Below are 10951 nucleotides of genomic sequence, written 5' to 3' on the forward strand. Positions count from 1 at the left end.
GTTTTTGGCACTACTGGAGAGCTCTTCTTTGTCTACTTTGTCTTCTTTGTCTACGCCCATTCAGCATCGTTCACAGCCTCTGAATCTTTAGCCCCACCCATTCAGCATCGTTCACACCCTCTAAAGCTTTAGTCCCACCCATCTCTTTAAGGATTCACAAGTGAGGCAATGTGCTTAACAGTGAGTACGGTAGTGCACGACCAAAGGTTTTCAAGACTGGTTTATACTATGTCTACTGACATGTCTGTATACGGTTGTCGCAGTGACATCATGAACATTTTACTGTCATACGACGTTAAACTTGTCATTGTCGACAGCATATATGTATTTTAACACCAATAAACCCATCTATTTAAATATGAATTTAGTAAATGTCAATCTAGCAAACCAGGCAACTAAAAACAACTTTTCTAGCATGTTAGCAGTTAAATAAAATGACCATATCATATAGCTGACAACACCTTAACTGTAGCTAATTTGTATAAGTTATTACTGGAAAATAAACTCACAACAAGATCATTATTTACAAGTTAATGGCGAGCTAATGAGTGTGACAAAATATAAACAGGGCATTCTACCGGAGGATTTTAGAATGTGGACACTGTCTCGTTGGCCTAATGTTATATCCTAATTTGACTTTGGTGCAGGTCATGTTGTTCCTCACAATACCGTCTTTAGTAAACACACAATATGTCAAATAAAATCAAAGTTTATTTTTCACATGCACAGTATACAGAAGGTGTAAAAGGAGTCTTTTGTTTAGAAATGTAGCTAGCTGGCTAGCTAAAAAGTGAACCATAATCCCAACTCATAATGATACTACCCTACAATAACCTACAGGTAGCTAAAGCTAACCAACTAGCTCGGTTCAATGTTAGCTAGCTAGCTAACATTAGGCTATAACTAGCAATGCAAATGGCTCTGAGATACAAATAATATAACAACACAGATTGTGCTGTAACGTTAGCTAGCCAGCCAGCCAGCTAACATTATCATATTCTAATCTTGACTGAATGACACCAGTTATTCCTTGTGTTATCAGACCACTTGTTCCTTCACAACTTGGGTGAATAGCCAGCGGTTATGGTGCATCATCAATCTGGACAAACAGAGACATGGATGATGACCTGAGATAACTTTTGCCTGAAACCACACGTGCACTCAGGGGCTTTAAGTGATGGGCCGCAGCCATCGGAAGGCAAGGTCAAAGCTATGAAAGGCCATGGGGTTTATTTATGGGTTCAAGCATCAAACTTGGATGAAACCAAAGACAGCACAGGATGGAGATAGGCACAAACTGCTTCTGCATTAGAAACCCGATCACACTTGTAGGTGATGTCATGACAACGTTGGCTAGCTAAGATCATGAACGGAAAACTCATCATCGAGTCTAACGTTTGTCTCGCGCCAATCTGTGCATGTGGTGGTCATCAAATCAAAGGCATTCCTTCGAAATAAAGTTTTGACAGAAATGAAAAGGTGTCACATTCACGAGGTTGGAGTAATAACATGTTCAACTACAGTGAACAAAATATAAATGCAGCAAGCAGCAACTTTATGGATTTTACTGAGTTGCAGTTCGTATCAGGAAATCCAGTCAATTGAAATGAATTCATTAGACTGTAATCTATGGATTTCACATGACTGGGAATACAGATATGCATCTTTGGTCACAGATACTGCTTTTTTGTTTAAATGGGCCTCGGCCCCCCGAGTGTCGCAGCGGTCTAGTCTAAGGCACTGATTCGCTGTGTTGCAGCATCACTACATCCTGGGATTGAACCCAGGCTGAGTCATCGGCTGTGACCGGAGTCCCATAGGGCGGAGCACAATTGGCCCAGCGTCGTTAGGAGGTTTGGCCCAGTCCAGGTTAGGGGAGGGTTTGGCCCAGCGTCGTCCAGGTTAGGGGAGGGTTTGGCTCCAGCGTCGTCCAGGTTAGGGAGGGTTTGCCCAGCGTGTCCAGGTTAGGGGAGGGTTTGGCCCAGCGTCGTCCAGGTTAGGGAGGTTTGGGCCAGCGTGTCCAGGTTAGGGGAAGGGTTTGGGCCCATCCAGGTTAGGGAGGGTCTGGCCCAGCGTCGTCCAGGTTAGGGGGAGGGTTTAGGCCAGCGCCGTCCAGGGCAGGGAAGGGTTTGGCCCAGCGTCGTCCAGGTTATGGGAGGGTTTGGCCCAGCGTCGTCCAGGTTAGAGAAAGGGTTTGGCCCAGCGTCGTCCGGGTTAGGGGAGGTTTGGCCCAGCGTCGTCCGGGTTAGGGAGGGTTTGGCCCAGCGTCGTCCAGGTTAGGGAGGTTTGGCCCAGCGCGTCCGGGTTAGGGGGAGGGTTTGGCCCAGCGTCGTCCGGGTTAGGAAGGGTTTGGCCCAGCGTCGTCCCAGGTTAGGGGAGGGTTTGGCCTCCAGCGGCCGCCCGGGTTAGGGAGGGCTTGGCCCAGCCGTCCAGGTTAGTGGAGGGTTTGGCCCAGCGTCGTCCGGGTTAGGGAGGGTTTGGCCGTGGGGGATTTACTTGGCTCATCGCACTCTAGCGACTCCTTGTGGCGGGCCGGTCGCCTGCAGCCTGACTTCGGTCGTCAGTTGAACGGAGTGTTTCCTTGACACATTGGTGCAGCTGGCTTCTGGGTTAAGAGGGGCGGGTGTTAAGAAGCGCAGCTTGGCTGGTCACGTTTCGGAGGGTGCATGACTCGACCTTTGCCTCTCCCAAGCCTGTTGTGTAGATGCAGCGATGAGACAAGATCATAATCACGAAATTAGGGAGAAACATTGGGCCTCAGGATCTCACACAGTATTTTTGTGCATTAAAACTGCCATCGAAAACGCAGTTGTGTTTGCTGTTCGTAGCTTACGGGAAGAGATATTAACATTGAATCTCTGGCAACTGCTCTGGTGGACAATCTTGCAGCCAGCATGCTAATTGCATGCTCCCTCAAAACATGAGACATCTGTGGCATTGTGTTGTGTGACAAAACAACACATTTTAGAGTGCCGTTTTATTGTCCCCAGCACAAATCAAATCAAAGTTTCTATGTCATGTGCGCCGAATAGAACAGCCGTCATTGTAAATAAGAATTTGTTCTTAACTGACTTGCCCTAGTCAAATATAAAATAAACATGGTGACACTATAACAACAGATTGAAATGTAAACTTTGAAAGGTCACGCCCCTCACCCTGTGTGACAGTCCTGATATTTGGTTCCTTGGTGTCTCTCCTCACAAGGAACACATTTGTCTCAACGACCCTTAAGGTCTGACGATTATGGATTTTCCACCATTTTGAATTTCGTGGAGAACACTTAAAGTGCTACTCCTCTGGCACCAATGATCGGTCTGCACAAAACATGATACGTGGCATCTGTGGCTCTCACAAATGCGTTTTCAGGCTAACATCTCAAGCAACATGGCCAATAAATATTGACCAACAAACATTTGTGTCGGCATGGTCACAAACGGATGTAAATTAGACGGTTATTCATATTGAAACAAAACTTGTTACACTGTTTCCAAACACTGTCAAGGTTTCAACATATGCAAGAACAATCAGATCCACCACATGGTGGCGCTATAACAGGCACATATTTATATCTCTTGATCTGTTTGACTCAGTCATGGAATTTGGCACACATGCTCAGCAATGTGAGTCTAGCTAACCTGTCGAGCAGGGATTCAGTTTGGCACTGTTGGACAGGAAAAAACATTTGCGCAAGCTCATTGGCTTATTATTGTATGAACCAGAGTTCTGATATTTGGCAAGTGTGTAAGGAGTACAGAAGTAGATCATCCGATGATGATGTGTCCAATTTGTTCTGATGGTGGCACAGTGGGCCTACAGCTTGAACCGGCATTGCTGCTTCCAGCTATAATTATTTTACCTATTTCCATTTGTTTTGGTGTCTTACTGTCTTTGACTATTGTTCAACCCCTAGTACTCGTGTGTGTGTGTGTGTGTGTGTGTGTGTGTGTGTGTGTGTGTGTGTGTGTGTGTGTGTGTGTGTGTGTGTGTGTGTGTGTGTGTGTGTGTGTGTGTGTGTGTGTGTGTGTGTGTGTGTGTGCGTGCGTGCGTGCGTGCGTGCGTGCGTGCGTGCGTGCATGTGTGTGTGTGTGTATGAGGATTTGTTCTCATGTATGTGCATTTTCCAAGTTTGCTAAACACAGCCTAGTTAAATATGTGAATCTCGAGTTCCTACGTGTATAATTGACAGAAGTCTATGACTGTGTGCAATTTGAGTGGGTTAATGTCTAATCCTATGTCTATACATGTTAGAATATATAGACTTGAAGCAGTCCACAACGTGAACTAACAATACTCACTGCATACTGAATAAAAAGTATCAAATTATATATACAATACCATGTAACAGGCCAAAGCAAATGTCAGTTGGGCTACCTTTACTGATAGGCTTCTGTGTAATACAAAATAATGAAATACCGCCGTGGACGTGTTATTGTTATGTTTTTGTTAAAAGCACGTGAATAGCTAAGCTGTCTCCTCGTTTCGAAAGCATGTTGGATCACCTGAAACACGCGTGAGAATCTAAAAAACCTTCCATAAACGTGTAGATCGCTGAAAGGCTCAAATAAGTGTTCCTTTGTTGCCTTCCTACTATGACACCTTATAAAACATTCATAAGCTCGGAGAAACGGCATCATCACACTCCTATCCCACGCCCCATCCCAGCCCCCCTCCCTCTTTGAAGGAGATGGGAGAACTTTCCTCGTCAAGGTCTGCCTTGCCGTAGTGCAGTTAAATGAATAGTTATTTTTCATCTCCTCCTCGGGGCGCGCAGTGGTTCTGGAAAGATTTCCTAGGAATATTGCATTCTAATGAGGAATATGTCGTCGTGTTAACGGGTTATCTAGATCTATATCCAGAACCATTTCAATATTTATCAGTTTATCTGTCAGTTGACTTTTAACATTGACTTATTTTATTAATGCCGAAACTAGGAAAAAGCTAGAGGTACAATAGCTTACACAGGACAGCGGTCGGCACACGGCTTGTTCTTCTGTTTTCTCCGGAGAAGGATAGAACCAAACAAAAGGCGGTCCAAGATAAAGAGATAGCTGTCTCAGAATGAATAACAATACTGAGAAAGAGAACGAATCGAATGAATTCACCAGTCATGAAGAGGGAGGTATGACGTCTAATATCCTTTCGGTTTGTCACGTTGTCTGACTAGCGCATCTTCATTCTAAGGGGATTTTTATTATTATTGGTTATTCGATACATAAGAACATTCAAATAGTTGATTCACATGTGATGCATGTGTAAACCTATTCGTTCATGATGTTTCACTTGTGGTTATTCTCAATGACAGAAGACAATGAGATATGAATACTAGTGATACTCATCTGTTAACTTTTGACCACAAATTAAAACTTTGCTGAATTAGTTTTGAAGAAAAATAAAACATCATGTTGTTGATGAATATGAGATAGATTGAGTAATGTAGGATTTACTTGATAGAGACAATTTGTGTAAGAGCAGGCAGCGTTCTTCTAAGTAAGCGTATTAGCTGTCAGCTGATCTTCAGATCATCTTCAAACACTGCTGTTGCAACATGCAGGCAATATGCCTCCATACCGCATAAGCACAGAAAAGTATCCAGAACTTGTTGTTTCAGGCTAAACAAAGATATATCTCTGAATGCCATTGTCTCTGGTATCCATAATGTAAACACGTGAATGTACGCTGGTAAAGTTATATCTCACTAACTTGACAGTTGTTTTCTTCTATTCTTAAAATAATATGAGCTCCGTTTAGCAATATTGTATCCAAATGTCCTAAATACATATTGCTATGTAAATATGTTTGTAGCGGTACCATTTCCATGGAGTCATTTATTTTGGCAGTAAATGACGGCTTTCTAGATGACAGATGTGTTATTGCAATATGCCGCAGTCTACCCAGCCAAGTGATGTAAGAAACATATATCAGATTAAATGAGTTATTTATCTCGAAAGAATTTAATTACAGCCTAAGCATTAGTCACATATGTCTGAATAGGCCAAACAGTCGAAACTTGATGCGACCTGATATATGGACCTTGTGTTGAGACCGCTATGGGTGCAATCCAGTTTGCATCACACATGTGGTAGGAGATAGACATAGAGGAAAGGTATTATGGTCCTTGTGTCTCTCTCTTTGGTTTACTGCAATGTTCCAATAAAGTTTTCCAATAAAGTCCTGAAGGTAAGTGTTCCACTATAAACCTTTCATACCTGCAGCACGTGTCACTGACACTTTGGTCCCCCCCATCATAAATTCAACAGTTTAGTTCAAGTCAATCTGGGAAAATGTTAAGAGTGACTACTTTAAAGACTTCTTTTCACGTCAATGATTACAACAGCACCCAAGGCCTTATAACGCTCAAAATGAACCCATCACCAAGTATTTTAACTTTGCATCTTCTAATTTATTTTTATTTTTATTTTTTTTTGGGGGGGGGGTTGTGGAAAACCAATTCATGTCGTTGCTATCATGAAAGTTCTCACAAAAAGTAAAATAGTGGATCACTGCTCCAGCTGAGGCCTCCTTCTACTTGTACAATATAAAGCAAAGCTTAGAGCGAGAGTTTATACAGACTACATTAAAGAGCACAGGAGAGTTTAATGGGCTTGGCCATGGAGATGTTTGGAAGCTTTCCAGACCACCCAAAGCCTAATATTTACTTATGTATATTGACTTCTAGTTAGACAGTGACACTTCGTATTCTGTGAGATGATATATGTCCTAATATTTGTAAATGGTTGTTACTCATTTGAAGGAATACATTATACAATCCAGCACACATGCAAGCGTGCACACACTAACATGCAGATAATAGAGTGATTTGATTATTGCTTTTTAAGGTTGTTTCTGTTTCAGTTAGATTATTTTTCAAAATAATCAAGGTTTTTCGATTTTGGTTTAGATCATTTTAAAAAAAACATTAAATGCGCTATGTAGTATGTGGGTTGAATGCTGTAACAACACAGAATAAAACAATGAATAAAAGTCCCCATGATGGTAGTGACTGTAATAAAAGTGACTGTAATAAAATAAAAGTCCCCATGATGGTGGTGACTGTAATAAAGTCCCCATGATGGTAGTGACTGTAATAAAAGTCCCCATGATGGTAGTGACTGTAATAAAAGTCCCCATGATGGTAGTGACTGTAATAAAAGTCCCCATGATGGTAGTGACTGTAATAAAAGACCCCATGATGGTAGTGACTGTAATAAAAGTCCCCATGATGGTGGTGACTGTAATAAAAGTCCCCATGATGGTAGTGACTGTAATAAAAGACCCCATGATGGTAGTGACTGTAATAAAAGTCCCCATGATGGTAGTGACTGTAATAAAAGTCCCATGATGGTAGTGACTGTAATAAAAGTCCCCATGATGGTGGTGACTGTAATAAAAGTCCCCATGATGGTAGTGACTGTAATAAAAGTCCCCATGATGGTAGTGACTGTAATAAAAGTCCCCATGATGGTAGTGACTGTAATAAAAGTCCCCATGATGGTAGTGACTGTAATAAAAGACCCCATGATGGTGGTGACTGTAATAAAAGTCCCCATGATGGTAGTGACTGTAATAAAAGTCCCCATGATGGTAGTGACTGTAATAAAAGTCCCCTGATGGTGGTGACTGTAATAAAAGTCCCATGATGGTAGTGACTGTAATAAAAGTCCCATGATGGTAGTGACTAATAAAAGTCCCCCATGATGGTAGTGACTGTAATAAAAGTCCCCATGATGGTAGTGACTCTAATAAATGTCCCATGATGGTGGTGACTGTAATAAAAGTCCCCCATGATGGTAGTGACTGTAATAAAAGTCCCCATGATGGTAGTGACTCTAATAAATGTCCCATGATGGTGGTGACTGTAATAAAAGTCCCCCATTATGGTGGTGATTGTACATTACTGCTGATCACTTATTAACCATTATTCACATTCATTTACTTTAATAAAATATTTCAGTTGTTTATTACATTAGTTTTATTTGATGACTTTATTATTTCATTTGGAGCTCCTGAGTGGCACAGCGGTCTAAGGTACTGCATCTCAGTGCAAGAAGTGTATTTACAGTCCTTGGTTCGAATCCAGGCTGTATCACACCCAGTCGTGATTGGGAGTCCCATAGGGCGGCGCACAGCGTCCGGGTTTGGCCCGGTGTAGGCCTTCATTGTAAATAAGAAATTGATCTTAACTGACTTGCCTAGTTAAAGGTTCAATTAAAAAAGTAATCTCATCTCTATAGAGCTGAAGTCTGACAAAATCACAATTTTAGTAGTTCTTCAAAGTAAATAAGGCATACTTGTATGACTGCTGAATACCAACTATCAATCATTTAGATCATGTATTTTCAGATACCAGGCATAATTGAACACAGAGGGACAAGAAGGCATGCAATGGATTATGGTCATTATAGTTAATTACCACATTTTCTGTGCCGAACTATGTAGAATATTGGCCTGTTGAAACTACAACTCCCTACTACATCGCACAGTTCGGCTTGATTTGATTTATCTCTGGAGACACTGTGCAATGTGCGCATTGACATCACAGAAAAAAAATAAACAAAATGGAATATAAATAATTGAACCGATGCTGGTCAATTCCTGGTTTTATTATTTTTTAATGTTTTTTTTTTTAGTGACATTTTGGTTAAATCGCTCAGCACTAACAGATACAGGCCACACACTCAAACACAGATCAATTAATAGAGACACAAACACACACACAAACACACACACACACTCACAGACTTTGCTTCGAGCTGAAAAACATTTGAATAATTTCAAAGAAATATACTCTCTAGTGTGTATGACTAGCAGCTTTTCCTGCTTGTTCACTAATCTCTAAATAAGTTCCCACTGGGCACAGATGTCAATGTAACATCTATTCCATTCCACGTCATTTCATTGATTCAACCAGTGTGTGCCCAGTGGATAGGTACCACTGCTTGCAATGTCGGTATGTGTAGGTATGAGTTATTTTATTCCTAGACTGACACATTACATTTCAAAGTTGCTCAAATACGGATTTGACACGTTTCCTACAATCTGGGAACATTCACAGAACCAATATTGGTTTGCTGGGAAAACACTGTCCTCTCGTCAAAAACAAAAACAAGTAAACAAGTAAACGTCAAAGTTCAACTACCATTCTGGCATCTTCCTCAAAAACAGTTGAAGTAAGCAATCACCTGTGCAATTCAGGGCAGTATACACCTGCTTCATTGTTCTTACACACACACACACACACACCGTGTTCACTGTAAACTAGTGTCACTTTAAGACTTGACTGCTGCTGGATTATAGGATATTCTGTTGATATTCTGTCAAACTGTTGATATTCTGTTGATATTCTGTCAACATTCTGTTGATATTCTGTTGATATTCTGTCAACATTCTGTTGATATTCTGTCAACATTCTGTTAATATTATGTTGATTTTCTGTCAACATTCTGTTGATATTCTGTTGATATTCTGTTGATATTCTGTCAACATTCTGTTGATATTCTGTTGATATTCTGTCAACATTCTGTTGATATTCTGTTGATATTCTGTCAACATTCTGTTGATATTCTGTTGATTTTCTGTCAACATTCTGTTAATATTATGTTGATATTCTGCCAACATTCTGTTGATATTCTGTCAACATTCTGTTGATATTCTGTTGATTTTCTGTCAACATTCTGTTAATATTATTTTGATTATCTGCCAACATTCTGTTGATATTCTGTCAACATTCTGTTGATATTCTGTTGATGATCTGTCAACATTCTGTTGATATTCTGTTGATTTTCTGTCAACATTCTGTTAATATTATTTTGATTTTCTGCCAACATTCTGTTGATATTCTGTCAACATTCTGTTGATATTCTGTTGATGTTCTGTCAACATTCTGTTGATATTCTGTTGATTTTCTGTCAACATCCAGTTGATATTCTGTTGATTTTCTGTCAACATTCTGTTGATATTCTGTTGATATTATGTTGATATTCTGTCAACATCCAGTTGATATTCTGTTGATTTTCTGTTGATTTTCTGTCAACATTCTGTTAATATTCTGTTGATATTCTGTTGATATTCTGCTGATGACACAATCATTATTGAATGATTCATATATTAGTTGAATTTGTGTTTCAGTACTGTAGCACTTCCCAACCACCAGTACAGGTGATCATTGCTGTAGGCAATGTGAAATAAATTATTATTGTAACTGTGGATTATATGAGGTCAGGATTGACCAGCAGTCCTGGTTACCATTCAAGACGCTCTCAAAACACAATGAATAGCAGAGTGTGGAGGGAAAAAAGTGAAGCGAGACAATGCTTTGCAGAAATTGCAGAATTTGCATACATTTCCTTTAGGAGTTTTAGATAAATGTCTCCTTCACCTCTAACCTTCATGCTCCCCTGCACAACTTCCACACATCTGCCACATCTCCATATCTCCACCTTCCTCCACAACCTCTGTGACATCTCCACATTCCTCAATACATCCCACACTCATCTCATCTTCAACCTGGCCATCTGACCTCACTTTAAAACAAGCATTTCATTTGGAACAAAGTGTTCACTTACTGTTGAGGCTAATGTTGCATTGTGCCTTTTGAAGGCTTCATTACGAGGCTTATCAAGTGACCGATTCCTATTTGATCTTAGCCATTACAATTGTATCAATATATTATTGTTATTCATTTATTGATTTAAACCTTTATTTACACAGGTTAGTCTCACTGAGATTACGGGTTAGAACAGAGCCCAGCCATAGGTTTATGTGGACATCTGTTGTGTTTGGTCAAGAAGTTACAATAAACCTGAAGAGCTTGGCAGAGATTTGCACTTAACTACAGTCCAACAGATGCAACCATCCCTCCCTGGAGCCTAATTGAATTGTGCAGGCCCGTTTTTTGGCTATCTACGTCCTCTTCAAATGGCAGGTCATGTGGCCAGGTTGACCTTTTCAGAGA

The sequence above is a fragment of the Oncorhynchus masou genome, unplaced genomic scaffold (genome assembly GCF_036934945.1).
Source record: "Oncorhynchus masou masou isolate Uvic2021 unplaced genomic scaffold, UVic_Omas_1.1 unplaced_scaffold_4356, whole genome shotgun sequence".
Lineage (NCBI taxonomy): Eukaryota > Metazoa > Chordata > Actinopteri > Salmoniformes > Salmonidae > Oncorhynchus > Oncorhynchus masou.